Source organism: Chenopodium album, chromosome 16 (genome assembly GCF_948465745.1).
Source record: "Chenopodium album chromosome 16, dcCheAlbu1.1, whole genome shotgun sequence".
Taxonomy (NCBI): Eukaryota; Viridiplantae; Streptophyta; class Magnoliopsida; order Caryophyllales; family Amaranthaceae; genus Chenopodium; species Chenopodium album.
In genome coordinates this window covers 3,748,013-3,770,490 of record NC_137849.1, presented here as the reverse complement: position 1 = coordinate 3,770,490, position 22,478 = coordinate 3,748,013, and the positions used below count along the sequence as shown (strand labels likewise).

The 22,478-nt window shown below is 31.9% G+C and overlaps 2 pseudogenes; both read left to right on the top strand.

The window, feature by feature from the left end:
• Nucleotides 1-11,413: 11,413 nt before the first annotated feature.
• Nucleotides 11,414-12,793, top strand: LOC145584685 (cytosolic sulfotransferase 13 pseudogene; annotated as a pseudogene).
• Nucleotides 12,794-20,303: 7,510 nt separating this feature from the next.
• LOC145584684 (cytosolic sulfotransferase 13 pseudogene) lies at nt 20,304-21,654 on the top strand (annotated as a pseudogene).
• Nucleotides 21,655-22,478: the final 824 nt, after the last annotated feature.

Here is a 22,478-nt window from a genome sequence, read left to right as displayed (position 1 = left end):
CTTGATAAGATTTCCAATGATATATTATATGCCTTATTCCGATTTACGGATCAAAAGTTATTGTAGTTTTAAAAACGCGTAAAAAACTGGAATTACCGCACACCATCTAAAATGTCGCGACGCGGCAAGAACTGACGTGGCACGGTGCATAATGCCGTGTCACGGTACTCTACACTGTGTCACGGTGCTTTTTTCGTGTATTTTTCGCATTTCCTCACGCATTTCGAAAAAAAAAGTACACCGTGACACAGCGCCACGTGTTGTGCCACGGTGGACTTTGCCGCGTCATGACATTTTCTGCCGTGTCACGGTACATGTGCCGTATCATGGAAAAAAAGTACACCGTGACATGACGCCACGTGCCGCGCCACGGTGGACTTTGCCGCGTCACGGCATTTTCTGCCGTGTCATGAGATTTTCCCGTGTTTTTTCTGCGTAAAACCTGCACACGTTTTATCATTTTAGGGCAGCTATTGCACCGCGACACGACATTTTCTGTCGTGTCGGCACGTTTTGTCGTTTTGCGGCAACCTCTGCCGTGTCACGGCGCCCCAAAACTAGGGTTTTATCTTTTTAGGGTTCTGTGTGTTCCCTCTACTCATTTTCTCTATAAATACCCCCCTCCTTTCTGCAGTTCGGGGCACCAAACTATTCTCTCTTCCTCTCTTATATACCAAATCAATTAATTCTCTCTTCTCTCTTCTGTGCTCTAGCTTAAAACACTAGCCTACCTTGTTTTCTCAAAATACTTCCTTTAAGCACTCCAAGGAGTCCGTACTTTACCCGAGATTCTGTCCTTAAACCAAGGCGTGAAAGGTAGAACTGTTTGAGGGTTTGGCCCCAAATAAACTCTATTTGATTTAATTTTAATTATTTTTTTATTTATTTCCTTGAAGTTACTAACTCGTTTATTATTTTATAGTTGCAAGCAAGCAAAATCAAAGTAAGGAATCATGTTCCTTTTATTTCTATTATTTTTCTAACGATTTTATATTGTTGGATTATTGTTAAATTTCTTCCAATATTAATGTTTATTCTATTATATTTTTTATGATCACCATATTGCTTGTTTAAAGGGAATATATAATTGAAAGTCGCGCCTAATAAGATAATTTGGACGACCGGTTTAGGTTCCTTTTTAATCTTGTTATTAATTCAAGTGATCACTAATATTTTAGAATTTTGTGTGCATTAATATTCAACCAATTTAGCTTAATAATAGTTTGGAGCAAATTGAATCTTTGTTTGCATGCCTTTGAGATCGCAGGAATCACTTTTCACAATAAGAATCGAGTAGAGGCCAATACGGGTGAATGTGACTCCATGACTCACTTCGTACCATCATCACCGATCCTCCTTTCGTGGTTCTGAACTATATGGAGTTAGTAATCTCATGGATTATGAATGAGGTGTAACCTTCACGGGTCAATCGTTGTTGCCTATCGTTGTCCCTTTATTCGTGGTTGTCTTTTATGATCCGTGAATGGTTTACAACTTTCTTATAAACTTGTTGGCGGCTCCCTATTTTTCTTGTCCCTAATCATATTATGTCAATTCCCACTTCCTATGAGTGTCAAGCATATTCACAACATGCTTAAGGTAGGCGCACTTCGAACGACGCCTACACAAAGTACATTGATCTTTTAAGGCAATTTGTGTACATTTCACGTCTCTTAGTATTTTCAAAAGAAAATAGTAATTTTAAAAAAAATTAGCATTGTTTATTATTAAAAGGTGTAAGTTAAAGGAAATACTTTTATTTAACTATTTTTATTAAAAATTAGCATTGTTGAGTTAATTTTTATCATTCACTATTTGTTTTCTTAATATTTTGTTTATTATTAATAATAATCGTATAATTTTATTTTATTGGTGAACGAGAGGGGACTAGCCCCAGAAAAAAAAAATAAACAAAGAAGAAAAAGAAAAAAACAACCACATGGCTTCCTGGTTGATAGATGGATTATGAATGCACCTAGCTTAAGGTTTCGTCCATTAATAGACTTAGTTTTCTTCATCTTATTTTTTCTGAACTGAAATTAATTTAACTAAACTAAAATAAAATTTACTACATCCCTATTATATTTGCTCTTTAAAGTTACTAATTTTTTATTGATAAAAAAAATAATAAGGAATTGGACTTATTTTTACTAAACAAAAATTATTTAAATAAATTAAAATTATTTAAATAAATTAAAATTATTTTTGGTGAATATTTCTTGTTATATGAAAAGAATAGAACACATACCATTTATCATAAACTTTGTATGCCATATAGCATTTTCTAAATCAGAGAGGATAGGGTTCAAGGGTTTTCTAAGGGATGAACAATATTGAGGTGGACTATTCTATAATTGCGACAGATTTTAATGGATCATTAAACACTTATAGGATCATATATATGTATTTGCTATAGAGATGTGGTTGGTGTTAGACTTAACTCCCCTTTTTAATTAGTATCTTTTTGAATGTATTTGAACCCTCCATTGATTTTTTTTTTTTAAACTCTTGATGAAGTCTTATAACACTTTAAATTTGTATTGATGGATCAATATAATTATTCAATTGTCATATCATGATCTTACGCTTTATATTAAAATATTTTATACCAATATATTGTGCGATAACAAAGTAAAATTTGCAATTTCAATCATTAACTCTACAAAGAATATAAAGTGAATTAACATTATTTCAATAACATAATGTAAAGAGTAACTAATGTGTGGCTCGAGCGATGTCTCAATGTAACGCCCCGACTTTTAACTGGCGTTACCGGACCGTACTTAACATTAATTAACCATAGCTAAACCATTCTTTACTCATCATACACAGCGGAATCAATCATATAGATAATCTCATAATCACCTGTGGGTTATGGCCCACAAATAAACATACTCCTTAATAAGAAAATTCAATAAATTATACAACTCCAGTCTTCCTTACAGTAATAAAATAACAGATCTGTCTCAGCTCTCGATGATTCATAATACATAAGCCTTGATTCCATAATCCCTCAACTATGTAAACTCCTTTAATCCTTTTGCCTTTGATATTAGCTTCGTCATCATTATCCCTGTAATTATCCATAAAAATAGAAAACATAGAAAACACAGGAAAAATCCATAAATGAGTGGAAAACTCAGTAACATTACTCTAGCTCGTAAAACCGTTTTTCTTTCAAAATCATTTGAGCACATATCTTATTCCTTATGCATTCATAGTTGTTCAGAAATAATATAATATCATTATATTTTTAAAAGTTGAATCGGCAAGGATCATTCCCTTTACATAAGATCATAGGTAAGCACAGGTTTTGGACATAACATAACTTTCATTCGTGTGGGATTAATTCCCCATTTCATTAACATACTTTCCTCCACCTATAACTCACTTATTTTCTATGTTCAGTTCATTTTCCATCGTCGACAAATGTAACCTCGTATCTTATTAAATCATTTCTGAACAACTTTATACCTCATATAAATTCATAGCACATTGGCACAATTTATAATCATTCATTTGTAACACTTAATTGAATAAAATATTCATTAGTGTTAAACAATTAACAGGGGCATAACATAACAGATCACGTCCACATATCTTATAGATTAATAAAATAACTAGAAATACCTGTTAGTCATAGCATTCTTATCACCTTGTATGATGGTAAGACATCTTTATGAACGATCGTACATATCAGTATATCGTAAAACTCATTAATAGAGTATCCTTATGAGTTCTCATAAGTCCTTTAACAAAATTCAAGTATTCGTAATCTTTTTGGTGGACATGCTAGTCGCTGGACAGTATGACATGGCGGAACGTCTTCCGCGATGGGCCGGTGCCCATAACATAGAGCTGGTGCTCGACATAGTTGGGCAGGTGCCCCATGGGTACATGCATTGCATGACCGAAATATAACATATACTGCCAGACGGACTAGGTCTTTCACTTTCATTTATTAAGTTATGTATCTTTTAATAAGTTATTCGTAGTTTATTAACATACTTTCGAGAGTTCCACAAATTCAGAAAACATTATATACATGTAAAATCATTCATATAAATCATAAGACTGAAATACATCAATGAACATGTTGATCATCTCGCAAGTCATTTATACCAGAATATAAAAGATCATGTCATGTCATTTGCACATACCACGCTTTTAAATCATAACATTCCAAACATATCATACATGCATACGTATGATACAATAACATGTCATTAAAATTACGCACGTGCACTCATAATAACTAGATATATTTGTCACACATACAGGTCTAGCTAAACACATGCAGTAGCTAAACATAATAGTTACAGATACGGAACTGAACACAATTGCAAAACATAATGGTTACACACACAGGGCTAGACATAATTGCTAGACATAATGATTACCTCATTCGATCATCTTTAATCATCTCACTTAGCCTCATAATTATCATCCGAGCTCTATAACCTCCATCATTAGTTTCTCATTGCTATGACTCATTCGATCATGCCCAGTAATAATAAATATTCATTAGTAACCTCTCAATTCAAAACCTTTGACAGAACCAATATAAACTTATCTTTATAGAATAAAACAAGTATTACATTACTAGAGTAAAACAAACACTACTATGAAAATAGGTACTACTAGTCTACTACTATTCATATTACTAGTAGAGAAATAGATTAAAATCATATATACTACTACTATTCATATTAGTAGAGTAAAAGGATTCAAAACTCAAATCTCTTTAATAATTTAAGTATGAAAGCAATAACAAGACTCATTTTAGAGAATTAATCATACGAAATACAGTAAAATCATTTCTTATGTCAAGTGATTATTTTAGATAATAAACAAGTATAAAATAGCATAACATAGGTACTACTCCTGTTATTATTATCAAGGAAAAATAATAGTGAAATCCAAAGTATGAAATCATTCTCATAAGAGTCATAACTAAAATTAAAAGTAACAAAGTAAACTTACTTTGGTGATATTGAAAAGAAGTAGGTTCAATTCAAGAACTTGGTTTTAAAAGACCACTTGTGTCTCGGTAAGAACAGAACATATATATCACGAACATGGAGAAAGAAGAAGAGTGGGCTACAATCAGAGGCCGCGTCGGGGTGACTTGTCAACGGCAAGGGAGGGGTGGCACCGCCTTGAACAAGTACGTAAGGGGTGGCGGTGGTTGTGATAAGGCTATTAGTGATATTTCTTAATTTAGCCGTCGAACTTTTTGGCTATTCTTATACTTGCTGCTAGGAAGAAAGAAAGGATAATGACCAAGTTTGCTAAAGATAATCATAAGTTTTTAAGCAACAAATAGCAAGAAAGCAAAACTAGACTAAGCTAGTTCATTGCTTAGCCGTGAAGAATGGAAGTAAAATGAAGAGGCAAGCTTTGTCTTTTGCGAGCAAGGACATAATGGTCATTTCACTATCTCGGGTAAAAATAAAGATCCGATGCAAATCTTTCAATATTTGACAAAACATAAAAATATGACTTATTAACCCGAAATACATTTTAAAATAATTACTTTGCTTCGTATAATTAGGTTCTGAAATAATATAATCATAAAATAAGATTAAGAATAAAATAGTCATACTGGGTAAAATATAAATTAAACTTTAATTAGGCTAATAAAATAAAATTAGAGTATAATAAATCAAGTTTTAAAATCTCGGGTATTACACTCAAGTTGCTAATTTGTATTTGTTTATTTTGATAATCATGTTCAAGTATTTTTCTTAATGTTTTGATAATGATCTTGAAAATTTCATATTTTTGTAAAAATATTTGTACTAGCAAAGCCATATTTAATATATTGTAGGTTACGGAGTATGATTTAAATACGAAGTATATTACAACTATGGACCATTAACTCGTAATCCCCCCGTTTTTAAATACTTGCTCCACTTTCCTTTTTCGGCCGTTTTTAAATACTTGTTCCATTTCCTTATTTGGAAAACTTTTGCAATATTTAATTCATTTCTCTCACCTAGTGGACCCAACCCAAATCATATTTTATTAATTTCATATTCTCTCTCGTCCAATTCTCTCCACTACATTTGCTTTTTACAATTTTTTATTCTTCCACTTACTCCACTACCTCCCTATTTTATTACTTTTTCTAATTTTTCCTAAAACTCCGCGCATGGAGTAATGAAACAAGTATTTAAAGGATCATCATACACTTTATAAGATCATTTAGGTATTTACACTTATCTTACCCTTATTAGCTTGTATCATTTTGCCCATTAAAGAATCATTATACACTTTATAAGGTCAAAACATTGGCAATTTAAATCTTAAATTTGTTGTTTTCAAATTGGAATAATGGATTAGAGAAGTACTTTTAGTTGATGAGTTACTATCATTTTCATAAAATAACCCATTTGCTAGTGAATAATGGATCGAAGAAATCCCTAGTGAATGGTATTATTCCATTTTTCCATTTTCCATGTAAAATTATTGTTAAAAAAAAAAACCAATTACAATGTCCATGGTGAATAGTTGAATACTCATAAGTCATAACGAATCAATCTCCAACCTCACGCACACAACCACCCAGTCCCACCACCCGCAAAAACACCATTTGCTAATCCAATTCCACCACCCATCCCTGCCAACAAACGACCAGCAACAACAACCCAACACCACAGCTCGCCGCCCACCAAATCACTCACCATGCCCAACCACCTCCCATGGCAGCAAAATACCATGAATAATCAATTGATAACGTAGATAAATTCATACTGATATTACTAATTTACAACAAAATACCCAGAATTAAAATTTAATTTACAACAAAAATGAAAAGAGACCCAGATTAAGAAAGTTGGAATGTCTTGGCCTCTCGAGATATCACAATTAACAAAAGAAATTGCGATTTGACTCCTAACAATTCATAAAATTGATTAACTGTATATATAAAATTAAATTAATTCAATGGTGACATATAATTATTTCAATCAAAAGCATATGGACTTTTGAGTATAAACATTAACTGTACTGTAAGATTGGAGAATTTGGATTACTATTATTATTATTTTTTTAAAAAAGAGAGATTGGAGAATTTGGAAAAGGTAAATAACAATATAATTCCTAAGGATCCGTTTGGCATCGCTGTGGTTTTCTGTTTTTTGGTTTTTTGTTTTTTAAAAGTATATTATATATGTCACATAATGGATAAAAAATATTTAGTTTATTAAAATCATGATAATTTTGAAAACTGACAATAAAAAAAGTGAAAACACCTTTTTCTTGTTTCCTGTTTTTGGTTTTTAGTTTTCAAAAAAACAGAAAACTGAAAACCAAAAATGATGCCAAACAAGCCCTAAGTTCCTAGTTTCTAAGTTATGCCTTACAAATTACAATCACAAATCTATTTTGGGCCATAAAATTGGAGCGAAAAAGGAAAGAAAGAAGAAAGAATGGCTCCTTCATGTCATCATTCATGTACAGGGAAGACTATTAGGATTTTTTTTTTTTTTTTTTTTTTTTTTTTTTTTTTTGAGGGAAAGGATAGATGATTAGTTACAAATTTACAATAAGGCAAAAATAAAAGTATAAGGGGAGATGAATTTTAAAAATTGTACTATAATTAATTAAGTGGTTGAAAAGTTAGATTTAATTTCAATTTTGAATTCAAAATTTTCAGGATTTTCATTTCAATTTTGAATGAGAATATTAAGGTTCAACCAAAAAAAATGCCTTATTAACCAATCACAAAGAAGTGTGCAAGATTCTTTTGTATACTGAGTGTAAATGTAGTGCCTCCCAAATCTCCACTAATACTAGTAACTAATATTACTCGGGCTCTAATTAATATGCACCAAAGAAAAAAAAAATTTAAGTCAGCCTATAGAAAATTTAATACGTACTATAAGTTCTTGAATTATGGTGGTCCTCAAGGACAACATCTGCTGACTAACCACAACAAATATACCTCCGATATGTATCGACAATTATTTATAAGTGCAAGAAGTTTTACACAAATTATTACTCCCACTGTTCTCACATTATTGTCCTCCTAAGCTCAAGCATGAATTTTTAGGGAGGAATTGATGAAATTGCAAATCATCCCCTTTGTTCATTCTAATAAGATTTATACCGTGCTAGGTTAGGAGATATTATTCAAAAGTGAATATATAATGATAATTGTTGAAGAATATTCGAAGTCGGTTGGTTAAATATGTTAATATTGTATTTATGTTAAGTTTATCTTGTTAGGAGTTTTAAGCTTGTTAGGTTTCCTTTTGTATTGTGTATATATATTGTTATGATAATCAATGCAAAGGCTAAGCCGTTTTTTCCAATCATTCTTGAGTTTAACAAAGAAACATATCACAACTCCTACATGAGGTTTATTTATTTATTTTATTTTTATTATTATTATTTTATTTTTTTTTGAAACCTGAGGTTTATTTATTGATTTATTAATTTGTTTATTATATATATATATTTTTAATTAATAATCTATGTAGCATGTTAAGTTAGGAGAAATCTTCTGCCAAAAAAAAAGTTGGGAGAAATCACTCATTAGTGAATGATTGATTATAAATGCAATGTTACTCCCTCCGTCTCTAAATTACATTTCTAGTTCTATCATTTATTCTTTATATAATAGAAAGAATTAAAAATGTAATTTAGGAATGAAGAGAGTATTTGATACGGAATATAATTAATATTTTCATTGATAAGTCCAATGTGGGCTCTAATTGGGTATTCATATATGACAAGTAACCGAAATGATGCAACAATTGTCACTAATAAATGATATAACCGACCCAAGCCCACGTTGTACTTGCCTTAAATGAAGACCATAATTTGAAAATGACTTTCAATAGAAACGTGAGCGATTTGAACAAACTATACTTGTTCTGTTTTAAATTTATAGACACATTTCTAACTTTCCTATATTACGTTTATCAATGTATAAATTCACTATAAATATCTCTACTTATTGTTAATAGGTCAAAATTATCACAAAATTAAGATGGGCATTAATGGCTCAGTCATTAGTCATTACATAAAATTATTAAAATAGCAACTTTATCTTAAATCAGCAACTAACACAAGTTTAGGATATAGCTAGCAACTTTACCTTAAATCAACAACTAACACAAGTTTAGGATATTGCTAATAGTTTGACTATATCAATTCTTAAACAAAGGAAAAAAAATAACACTATCTAGAATCGTGATACCACGTTTTATGAGTAAAGCTAAAAATAACACTATCTAGAGTCGTGATACCACGTTTTATGAGTAAAGTTATATCCTAAACTTGTGTTAGTTGTTGATTTAAGGTAAAGTTGCTATTTTAATAATTTTATGTAATGACTAATGACTAATGACTGAGCCATCAATGCCCATGTTAATTTTGTGATAAAAGTTTTTGAATCAGATTTTCACTTTGATTAAGCTAAGTTTTAACTTTGTGATAAAAGTTTTTGAATCAGATTTTCACTTTGATTAAGCTAAGTTTTAACTTTTAAATATATATAAGAAAAAAACTAAAATTTATTAATGAGATTCAAAGGTGTCCATTGATTGGAAAGGGAAGACACCATAGAAAAACTTATATATTGCTGCGAAGTTCCTATCACGTAGAATATTTTTTTGAAAGACATCACGTACAATATTAGTTAAATAGATTACAATTCTGGAGCCCAAACAACTCAAGATAATCTAAGCTCACGCCAGACACAAATTTACTTCAAGCTTTAATATTAGTAGAAATAATACGAGTAATTTTTTTTTGGGTAAATTTTTGTATTTTACCACGCCTAAAAAACCCAATTAATCATATCGATCATGTGGCCGCTTTTAAAAGAACAAAGTAATCCCTATAACGTTGACAGAGTATCTCCGCAATACTAATCGAGTAAATCCGTGTAACATTAATTGAGTAACCCTATAACACTGACGAAATAATTCATGTAACACTAATTGAGTAACCCTTATAAAACAAACGAAGTAACCCTTATAATGATTGGCCACACGCCGCATGTGACCAACCTATAAGAATATGTGATTTTTATTTATCATCTCTTTTTTAATGTTTTATTGTATCTAACCACCTTTAAACAAAGTCAAAAAATTAGATTTTAATAAGGATTTTTTGTAAATTACCACCCTAAAATGTAACATGTGTTGAAATAACTACCCATTTTTGTTGAAATTAAAAATAACCACCCATATTTTACAGAACTGTAGGTTTTACCACCCTGACCTATACTCCGGCCAGTCTTCCAAGCATGTGCCCCACAATGTCATTATGAAGAACCCTAATTTCCAATTCAAGTCAAATTGAATGAATCAAACAACGATTACATCATTAAATTCCTAATAAAACACATTTCAAACAACAAATATCGTATAACTTGAATTTTACTTCATTAAACATTGCAAAATAACTAAAAAAAAATAAAAATCAAATGCGTTCTTCAATTACCTTGTTGTACAAATTGGTGTAAGAAAATTTAAGTGCGTTCTTCAAAGGATTCGCTTGTCAATTTGCAAAACTTGGAGTAAAAATTGGTAGAATTTGTGCAAAAAATGAAGAATTTTAAGTTTGGGAGTAATTTGTGAAACAATGGAGGAAATAATCGAGAAACAACTTTTATAAAAATCAAAAAACAGTCGTTATGTGGGGCCCATGCTCGGAAAAGTGGAAAACTGGTCGGAGTATAGGTCGGGGTGGTAAACCTACATGTTTTGCAAAATATGGGTGGTTATTTTTAATTTCAAAAAAAATGAATGGTTATTTCAATACATGGTACATTTTGAGGTGGTAATTTAAAAAAATCCTTTTAATAATTTTGTAACATTTTTTTATGTTCTAACTTTAGAAACTTTGACTATAATTTTACATTAATTTATTAGATGATATATAATCATACGTAATTCTATTAGATGCATTAAAATGTGTATATATTAAAATTAGAGAGTTAGTTTTTTTTGGTGTTACACCCGGTTCACCTTTTGGGCTAATTCGGATTCGCGGATCAATTCTGGGTGGCCAAGTTCCAATCCCCTCCCAATTGTTGTTGCGGGGGATTGAACATGGATCCTCCTTACCAAGTATAGTCCCAATCACCACTATAGTAACAACCAGTTGGTAAATTAGAAAGTTAATAACTTTTACTAATTCAATTCCATGTGTCATACCGAAATAATAGGTAGATCATTCCCTAATAAAATAATTAAATTTTAATATTTAACTCATCTAAATTAAGATGTCTTGTTTAATCACTTTAATGTATGTATTGGCGTACAAGTCATTTTTCTTTAATACAAATCAAAGTAGTCTTGTTTAATGTATGTATTGGCGTACAAGTCATTTTTTTCCGTATTATATATAAATAGCAACAAGATTTTCTCAACATCATATCCATTAATCAAATACAACAACCAAAATGCCAACAATTCAAGAAATTGTAAGTGAGTTTCAACAACTTCAACTTTCCCTACCAACTGATTATTGGATAGGTATTTTTCCCATTAACCTTTACCAAGGCTTTTGGTGCCCACTTCTTGAGCCCACAATCTCATTGCAAACCCATTTCGAGGCCCATGATACCGATATCATTTTAGCTAGCTTACCCAAAACGGGTACCACTTGGTTAAAATCTCTCCTTTATGCTATTATAAATCGGAAGAGATTTTCGGACATTGATCAACACCCACTTCGTAGTCAAAACGCCCACGAACTTGTTCTTCAGTTAGAGGCCAAAGTTTATAAAAATATTCAAGGGAGTCAACCCGATCTTACCAAATTACCCTCGCCTCGACTCTTTGCCACCCATATACCGTATTTATCACTACCAAAGTCAATGAAAATCTCCAACTCCAAAATTATTTATGTATGTCGAAATCCTTTAGATACTTTCATTTCATCATGGCATTTTTACCGCCAACTTAAGGTAAATATGGGCTTAAAGCATTTTTACAGTCAGTTGAAGGTAAATATGGGTTTAAAGCATCTTTTCCGTCAGCTAAAGGTGATTTTAGGTTTTTTCTATTTTTACCGCCAGTTTAAGGTAAATATGATAGAGGAAGATTTCAGTATGTTTTGTGAGGGGAAATTCCCATATGGCCCTTATGAAGATCATGTACTTGGGTATTGGAAGGAAAGCATGCAAAATCCAAACAAGGTGTTGTTCATGGAATATGAAGGGCTAAAGGAGGATCCGAAAGCCTATGTGAAGAAATTGGCGGAGTTTGTACGTTACCCGTTTTCGAAAGAGGAAGAAAACAATGGTATCATAGATGATATAATCCAACTTTGTAGCCTTGAAAGTTTGAAGGAAATGGAAGTGAATAAGAGTGGTAATTTTTATGGGTTTTTTGAGAACAAAGCTTTGTTTAGAAAAGGGGAGGTTGGAGATTGGACAAATTATTTGAGCCCTTCAATAGTTGAGAGTTTTGATCATAACATCCAAGAAAAATTTAAGGACTCTGGCTTTTCTTTTGCACACTATCATCCCCTTACCGAGACTCCTAAGTAAGCAGGATGAAGGATTTATTCATTCATTTGTAAAGTTTCCTTTTTTTAGATTGTTTATAGTGCTAATTGGTTATTAATTAATTGAATTAATTTGTTTAGCTCTCCTACTTTAACAATAAAATACATGTACATAAGATTTTTTTTTAAAAGTTTTTTTTCTACCTTATTTTTTACCTTTTTATATTATTTAATTTGCAACGATTTGACATAAAGTGTGAGTAGAAAATGTCTAAACGTTACAAATAATATAAAATGGAGTTAGTAACTTGATTTATATTTTCTCATGATTTATATATAAAATAATATACTAGTATTATGTAATATAATACTCCCTCCAATCATTATGTTATTTCCATTTAAATCTTTTTATGAGATGAAAAAAGTAAAAGTGGGAAGAATGAACAAATAGGATAGGACAATGTAATGAATTTATTTATTTATCTCATATAGAATTTGATTTCTCAATTGGCTTTGCTTTCTTAATGAACAATGAGACAATGATCTATTAATCTATTACACCGTAAATCATACTCCCTTCATTTCTAAAAAATATCTTTTGATTTTGTATAGTCTTTAAAACTTAGGTTTGACCAATATATTGATTTCTAAATAAATTTTTTAAGAATTTCATATTATAAATTTTTTTTGAGGGAAGAATTTCATATTATATAAAACTACACATTCAATGAATCTACGTGTATGGTGTATCTCATATAATTACGTGTAGTGACATTTGACATTCAAAATAATGTGTACATACATGATACATCCTTTATTTCTTGTTTTGGTCTCGAATGTTGTAAATATTTTAATACACATATTTGGGTGTCAATATTTTCAATTATGCATTACAAAATATATTAGAAAGTAGATATTTAACATGATTCCACATTATTATTTTTGACTTATATTTACCATAGATTATTCATGGTTAAAGTTTTTCTCTACTCAAATTAAAGATTCCTAATGAGATACGGTGTATAAAAAAATGGAAGGAATAAGGCATTAAACGTTAGATCATGCCATGTGGGTTTTGATTAGCTCAAAGATGACCTGGCGTCAAAGGCTAGAGATAGACATGAAATGCTAAGCCAGCTAGATACACTCTAGCTATTAATTACTCCTATTATATGTTTTAGCTTAATTAATCCTTAAGAAAACTGTGTTTTGTCTTTTAAAAAACTCATGTAATCATCTTAGGTATTGTTTGATTTGTTAAATTAGAATGTATTAGTAAGGAATCTCAATGAAAGAGGTATGACTTTTAAATCCCATACTAATTTGGATTGGAGTTATTTGATTTGTATATTAAATTGATCAATGGAATGAAATGTAATCTTATTAGAATTCGTAATTTCAAGGTTAATAAGTTTAATAAGATGATGATTAGAATTCGAGTGAAGCAAGAAAACGTTCCGAGGTGTCCCCTAATTACAAATCATTAGCACCTATATTTATATCATATAACCATACGGAGTACTTTGTAACTAATATACATAAAACTAATATAATTAGTCAGGCCATGAAATTAATAAACAACAATATTTGACACTTTAATTTTCCACCATTCCACCAAGTGTCATGCCATGTAGAACTTAATTGTGTCTTCCTCACTCAAACCCGATAATGGATCAGGTTGCGTATCCGATTAAAAGATTATTTTAGATTTTCATTAATAGCACAGTCCATTTTTATCTTAATCCATTTCGTTTCAGGCCCAAATATTTTATTAACCTTTTCCTTATTTTTATCCTAAGCCTAATCCATTTAATTCTAGCCCAAATGCTAATCCAAGCCCTATTGGAATAATCTTGACTTTGAAAACGAATGAAATCGGCCACTAAATAGTTCGAATTTCATTAGAAACTGGATAATAACCTAATTAGCAAGGATCTTTCTATAAGTTTTTTGATTGTCACACCACGACAAAACTGTAAGACATCAAGAATGTAGAGTATGTGCATGATTGCACTCTTGGCTATTAATATATTGGATTAATTTGCTTATAGTTTTACAATTTACTCGTTTTCTTTTTAGGCAATATATATAACTTTAATTACCTTGGTAATCAATAGCCTTATTATTTATAAAAAAATAAGTTTAATAATGTTTTGGAAAAGATATCGGAGTACGGAAACTCTTATATTCTTGTCAAAAGTATGGAAGCATCTATTAAGGGAAGGTTAAATCGAAATAAGGTGTTTTGAGGCTGGTAAAATATAATATTTCCAGTTTTCCTAATATATATAGTATGCATGTATTATAATTAAAACACTATATATATTTGAAAGCAACACTAAATATATCCGGATCTTAATAAAAATTTTGATTTCTACATTGTTAACTTTTAATTTTTTTTTAAAACTTTAAGTATCCTTATCACAACAACAATTTGAGTTTAATTCCTTAAAATAAGATTAAAATATACTCCCTCCATCCCCAAATGTTTTTCCATTTGACTTTTTACGGTCTCCAAGACGTGTTTTAAAACGTCTATATCTTCATTTCCATACGAGTAAGAATTATAAAAACTTGGCATTAATAAAATCTACAACATGACAAATCCAGTAAGATCCCACATGAATATATAATCTCTTATAGATTAAGAGCTTGTCCAGGTTACTTAATTTGAGTAACAATTTGTGTTACTCAAATGACATTTTATGTAAATATTGCTTCTTCTTCCCTTTCTTCCTCCTCCCTCATTTCTCATTCATAAACAAAAGCCCTAACCACCATAATTTCCGACAGATCTATCTAACCATCACCATCATCTCGCTGCCACCACCATCACCGTCATCTGATCTCGCCGCCACCACTATCACCATTATCTCAATCTTCTTCTTCCTATCCTTGTTCCTCAACAACGACCCCAATGCCGCTCACAAGCCCCGACCCCATCATTTCCAACGTCCATTATGGCCGATCTAACCACAACGACCCTAATGTCACTTCGCAGCGAGAACAAAAAGATACCCTGGTTGTAAAGGTGTAAATTAGGGCCATATCAACCTCTTAGGTAAAGCTTATACTTCGTGGCAGCACTTTCAACCACAATAAGTGGTAGTGTGCAATTATATTCAGCGGTGACGAAGTGATAATGGTAGTGGCTATGGTAGCTGTGATGATGGTGGTGGTTGAATGGTTGAGGTAGAAGAGGAGTGAGAAGAGAGAAAGTTGAATGGGTATTATTGAAAAGTCAAAAATACCCTTACTAATGCTAGTGCAAATTACCAACATGCCCTATTGTTACTCAAATTGAGTAACAAATTATGTTACTCAAATTGAGTAACTTGAATTTCCTCATAGATTAATGGGATTCATGGTCAAAGTTTTTAAAGTTCAACCCAATTATTAGAAATGGGAAAAAACATTTGGGGACGGATAGAGTAATATGTAAAAAGGAGGACAATGGTACATGTGTCAAGAAATCTAAATGACTATATGCAAATTGAAAGGCTTATAAATTTGGTTGAATTTTAAGATTTTTAAAATGCGTCTATAGAATAAAGAGTTAAATTTGTTTGAATCTTAAGGAGTTTTAACACAATTGTAAAATATACTCGTATTAGATAATTAAAAAGCTCTGTGATGTACGAAAAAAGTCTTAATACATACAAGATGAGACTAATCTTGTTTATAGAATCTTCACTTTTTTTTTTTTTTTTTTTTTTTGATGAGAAGATATAATTTCATTAATAAATAGCCGTACGACATCTATAATTATAATAAAGACTTGTAAACCAAACTTTGTTCTTTATACAATGAAAAAGGAGGGGTATTTAAGTTTATAAAATCCTCACTTTGTTCTTTATATTTTTATACAATTAAAATTTTAATTCTTATCCATTTTCTATTTATAATTTCATCGCTGTCATCTTTATTTTATTGTTCGAAAGGTTGAGCCATATTATTGCCTTAAAATAGAGTTGGGTACCAAATTATGAAAGTGGAAGTATGGAAACCACGATCGTTTTTTTTTTTTGACGAAGTGGAAACCACGTTTGATAAATATGGAATATGGTTGTTCCATAAATTTGTTATCCTTCCAAAACCCCTACCTTCCAACTCAATCAAGTTTACATAACTAAGCATATACAACAAGTATATACACAACAAATTAACAAAATGAGTAAAGTGACAAAGTGTCTTATTAATAAGGTGGTGTTCGTAGCCATGGCAATGCTTCTCATGGCCTTTGTCGCGGTCTCAGCCACCCGTCCTTTAGTGGCCGACGAAACACCAGCACTTGGCACTCATAGAAAACTTGCTTTACTTTTCCTGCACTTCCATGATAGTGTTGATGCTCCAGGGGAAAATTAAGGTTATACCTAAACCAACAGCAAATTCATAATATAATTCTTATTATTCAGATGTCGTCAATCAAGGATCATTTGCTGTAGCTGTAGTTCTAGACATATGACCTTGATAGAATTCATTCTCTTTTCATTTGCCTCCAATAATTGATTTTTTAATGTTTATTCATCTTATATGTAATCTAATATATATATATAAAGGGGAGTTTTTCCCCGAGTTTTTAGAGAGCCACGTAGGATCTAATTTTCTTAGCGCGCCATGTAGGATTATAATTCTTAGTATTAGCCAATTAAATAAGAGATTATTAATTTCTTTTAGAATTAAATAATTCAAATGTCACGTAAGCAAAATTGGCGAATGAGATTTTTAAGTTTAAATTAATTAAACATTAAATATTATCTTTTAATATTAGGAATTTTATCTAAATATATAACAAATTTTAGCTCATAAATACCAAAAAAAAAAAAATAAATAAAAAAATTCAAACAAACCGTGCATCGCACGGGCTTCATCTAGTATTTATATATATATATATATATATATATATATATATATATATATATATATATATATATATATATATATATATATTGAGGAAATCTATTATGTTAACTTTATTTGATGATGTACAATTAAACACTACAAAAATAAAAGCTGTTTAGAAATTAAGTTTGACAACAAAATTTTAAAACGTTGCTAAATAGCAACGAAAATAATTTTTTTCATTGCCTAATTAAAAGCGACTTTATGCTTTCCTTTTAATAATTAATGGTTACGTGTTTTTGATTTGTTGCTATTTTAAAAAAAATTGTCTTACTAGTTGTTACTAGATGGCATCATATTTTTTCCTTGTTGCCATATAGCAACAAATTATGGCAGCTGATATTTTATTTGTATTGATTTAGAAACAAAAAAAGGTGATGAATTTTTGAATTGTTGCCATTAGAAACTAGTCGTCTAAACTATTGTTGCTAGATGATAACATATTTTTTATTTGTTTCCATTTACCTATGTCAGTTAATGACAACAAAATTTTTATTTGTTGCCATTGGAGATACTATTCTTATTATTTGTTGTTATAATGACATCAAATTCTAGTTTATTGTCATTAGAAACAAGTTGTGTTACAGATTGTTGTCAATTTATATGTAGATCATTTTTATTTTTGTTGCCATTGGAGATACTCTTATTATTTGTTGCTATAATAACATCAAATAGAGACAAATTTCAATTCCGTCTCTAATTTAGAGTCGGATTTTTTATTTCTCCCTAATTTAGAGACAGATTTTTCAATTCTATCTCTAATCTTTCGTTCACTTATTATCAATTATGTGCATAGAAGTAAACAAATAGTACTTGGTATAGTTGGTAAGAGTTTCACCATGCGACTTTAAGGTCACACGTTCGACTCCTACCAACTGCGATTCTTGAGACTGGAGATTCAAGGAGCCTTACATGCAAAGCCGAGCCGAGTTGACCTGATTGAGGTTTCGGATTGGTAAAGGGATCAGGTTGAACCGAATAGATAATAGAGATTAGGTTTCTGTCTCGTGGTGTTGATAGGAACCAACATTAATAATTTGTTGCTATTTTAGAAACCGACATTAATAATTTGTTGCTACTTTTAGCAACAACCAATAGTAATTTGTTGCCAAAGTTGGCAACACATGCACCAAGAACAGCAACCATCATGGAAACTATATTTAAATGCATGCAATATTGCAACAAAATTGTTTTGCAACTGGTAGCTAAACTCCCATGGCAACAAGTCTTTTAGCAACAACAAATTTTCGTTTCCAACCTGTTGCTAACTAGAGTTGGCAACAGATTTTTGGTGAATAACAACAAATTTTAGTTGTTGCTATATTGACTTAATTTTGTAGTGAAAGCATAGGAGTATTTTGATCGATTTATTTATTGTTATAAATAAATATTTATAAATCGACTCGTACTTCATCACATACACATGTCCGATATGAACAACCTCCTAGCTCGAGTGTTGTTTAGTGTAGAGAGCCACAAGGGCATGACATAAACAATACTTAATCTTGTTTATGCTAAATGTTGAACTACTCGTGATTGGTTGTAATTGATAAATTATAAAACATATTCCTAAACCTCAACCATCAGCTTAGTTGAGCCGGCCCCTTAACATGGTATCAGAGCTAGTGTGACACAAAAGTCACGGGTTCAAGTCCCATTTACCCCTCCTTTTAAAGTACTACATCTGGTTCAATTTACTCGCAACAATTTCCTTTTTTGGGTGGTTCAATTTACTCACAACAAACTTGTTTCTTTCCTTTTTGGGTATGTTTTTGGGTGATAATTACCAATATACCCTTACTTTTTTTTAAAAAATAACCTTATTAAACTACAAATCTAATTTCATTTGATTAAACCCCAAGCTTAATTAATTAAACCCCCATCCCCTTTAATTTTCTCTCTCCTCCTCCAACCCAATTTTCATGGTGGCTTCGTGGTGTTAAGAGCGGCGGGGGTTGCAGATCGGCGGCGTCATGGATTTGATTCGTGGGTAGGGTTTCGTGGTTTCAGATCGGCAGGTTTCGTGGGTAGGTTTTGTTGGTTTGGTGGGTTGGTTTCGTTGGTTCGTGGGTGCTGGGTTCGTGGGTTGCTGGGTGCGTGGGGTGGTGGTGGTGGGTCGGCGGGTTGCTGGGTTCGTGGGTGCTGGGTTTGGTGGGATCCGGGTTCGTCGGTTGCTGGGTGCGGGGGTGGTGGTGGTGGGTTGGCTGGTTGCTGGGTTCGTGGGGTGCTGGGTTCGGTGGGTTTGCTGGGTTTGTGGGGTGCTGGGTTCGGTGGGTTTTCTGGGTTCGTGGGGTGCTGGGTTCGGTGGGTTACGGGTTCATGGTGCTGGGTACGTGGGGTGGTGGTGGTGCGTCGATGGTGCTGGGTTCGTGGCAGGGCTGGGTGGTTTGGGTGATGCTGGGTGGTGGTGGTGTGTGGTTTGGGTGATGCTTGGTGGTGGTGGTGGGTTATTTAATTTAATTAAGGTTGAATTTGGTTTTTTTTTTTTTTTTTTTTTTTTTTTTTTTTTTTTTTTTGATTGGATTAATAGTTAAACATATACCCTTATTTTTCCATAATCATACTTTCAATCTTTTGCCTTGGTTTTCGAAAACTTGTATTTGTTGCGAGTAAATTGAACAGGAGGTAGTAGAATATTTCGCACATGGTATGCAGAAGACCCATATGGTATGCAGAAGACCCATGCTGCATTCACATTTCAAGCCCAAAGGTTTTTCATGTGAGGGTGCGTGATAGAGTATAAAACATATTCAATAGATAGAAGAATAACCAAGTTCAAACACTAAAGAGACTATTAAAATCTGCTGAACGCCATTAAAATGGAGCTAAGAACACAACCTGAAGGAACGAAGAAGGAACTTCTATATTGAAAACCAGAGAAAAATATAAAGAGAGCTTTTGGAGTAATTATTCTGAATGAATTTATTACAATGGGTATTTTTCCCATTAACTTTTACCAAGGCTTTTGGTGCCCACTTCTTGAGCCCACAATCTCATTGAAAACCCATTTTGAGGTCCATGATACCGATATCATTTTAGCTAGCTTACCCAAAATGGGTACCACTTGGTTCTCTCCTTTATGCTATTGTAAATCGAAAGAGATTTTCGGACATTGATCAACACCCACTTCGGATTCAAAATGCCCACGAACTTGTTCTTCAGTTAGAGACCAAAGTTTATAAAAATTTTTAAGGGAGTCAACTCGATCTTACCAAATTACCCTCGCCTCGACTCTTTCCCACCCATTTACCGTATTCATCACTACCAAAATCAATGAAAATCTCCGACTCCAAAATTATTTATGTATGTCGAAATCTTTTGAATACTTTCGTTTCATCATGACATTTTTACCGCAACTTAAGGTAAATATGGGTTTAAACCATTTTTACAGTCAATTAAAGGTAAATATGGGTTTTAAGCATCTTTTCCGTTAGCTAAAGGTGATTTTAGGTTTTTTCTATTTTTACCGCCAGCTTAAGGTAAATATGATAGAGGAGGATTTTAGTATGTTTTGTGAGGGGAAATTCCCATATGGCCCTTATGAAGATCATGTACTTGGGTATTGGAAGGAAAGCATGCAAAATCCAAACAAGGTGTTGTTCATGGAATATGAAGGGCTAAAGGAGGATCCGAAAGCCTATGTGAAGAAATTGGCGGAGTTTGTGGGTTACCCGTTTTTGAAAGAGGAGGAAAAAAATGGTATCATAGATGATATAATCCAAGTTTGTAGCCTAGAAAGTTTGAAGGAAATGGAAGTGAATATGAGTGGTAATTTTTATGGGTTTTTTTGAGAACAAAGCTTTGTTTAGAAAAGGGGAGGTTGGAGATTGGACAAATAATTTGAGCCCTTCAATAGATAAGAGTTTTGATCATAACATCCAAGAAAAATTTAAGGACTCTGGCTTTTCTTTTACACACTATCATCCCCTTACTGAGGCTCCTTAGTAAGCAGGATGAAGGATTTATTCATTAAATTGTAAAGTTTCCATTTTTTAGATTTTTTATACTTTACAGTGCTAGTAATTGGTTATTAATTATTTTAATTAGTTTTAGCTCTCCTACTTCAACAATAAATCACATGTACATAAGGATTTTTTTTCTTTGATTTTTATTTTCTTAATGGTTTATATATAATATAATGCTCACTCGAATCATTTTTGTTATTTTCATTTTAATTTATGAGACGAAAAAATTAAAATTGGGAAAAATGAACGAAAAAGATAGGAAGGAGGGCCTGTTCATGTTTACTGAATTGAGCTGAACTGAATTGAACTGAACTGATTGGAGCTGAACTGAACTGAACTGAACTGATTGGAACTGAACTGAACTGAACTGAACTGAATTGAGCTGAAATGAATATTTTATGTGAGAGGGAAATTAAGAGCTGAAGTGATTGGAGCTGAACTGATTGGAGCTGAACTGAACTGAATTGAACTGAAATTAAGTAAATGTGAACAGGCCCGTAGTAGTGCACGAAGGTCAATGAGTTTATTTATTTATCTTACAAGTATATAAATTTTGATTTCTCAATTGACTTTGCCTCTGCAATGAACAATGAGACAATGATCCATTAATCTATTACACTAAATCATACTTCGTAGCTAATACATAAAGTAATATGATTAGTCTGACCATGAAATAAATAAACAACAATATTTGACATTTTAATTGTTCACCTAGTTTCGCGCCATGTAGACACTTAATTATGTCTCCACCCAAACTGGGTAATGGGTGAGGTACCCAGGTTGCGTATCATATTCAAAATTTGCTTGAGATTTTTTTTATTAATAGCCCATTCTAATTTTATCTTAAACCATTTCGTTTCAGGCCCAAATCTTTTGTCAACGTTTTTCTTATTTTTATTCTAAGCCCAATCCATTTAATTCTAACCCAAAAGCCAATCCAAGCCCTTTTGGAATAATCTTGACTTTGAAAACACATGAAATCGGGCACTAAATAGATCGAAATTTCGAATTTCATTGATAATAACCTAATTAGCAAGGATCTTTCTATAAGTTTTCTGATTGCTACACCACGACAAAACTATAAGACATCAAGAATGTAGAGTACGTGCATGATTGCACTCTTGGCTGTCAATATATTGG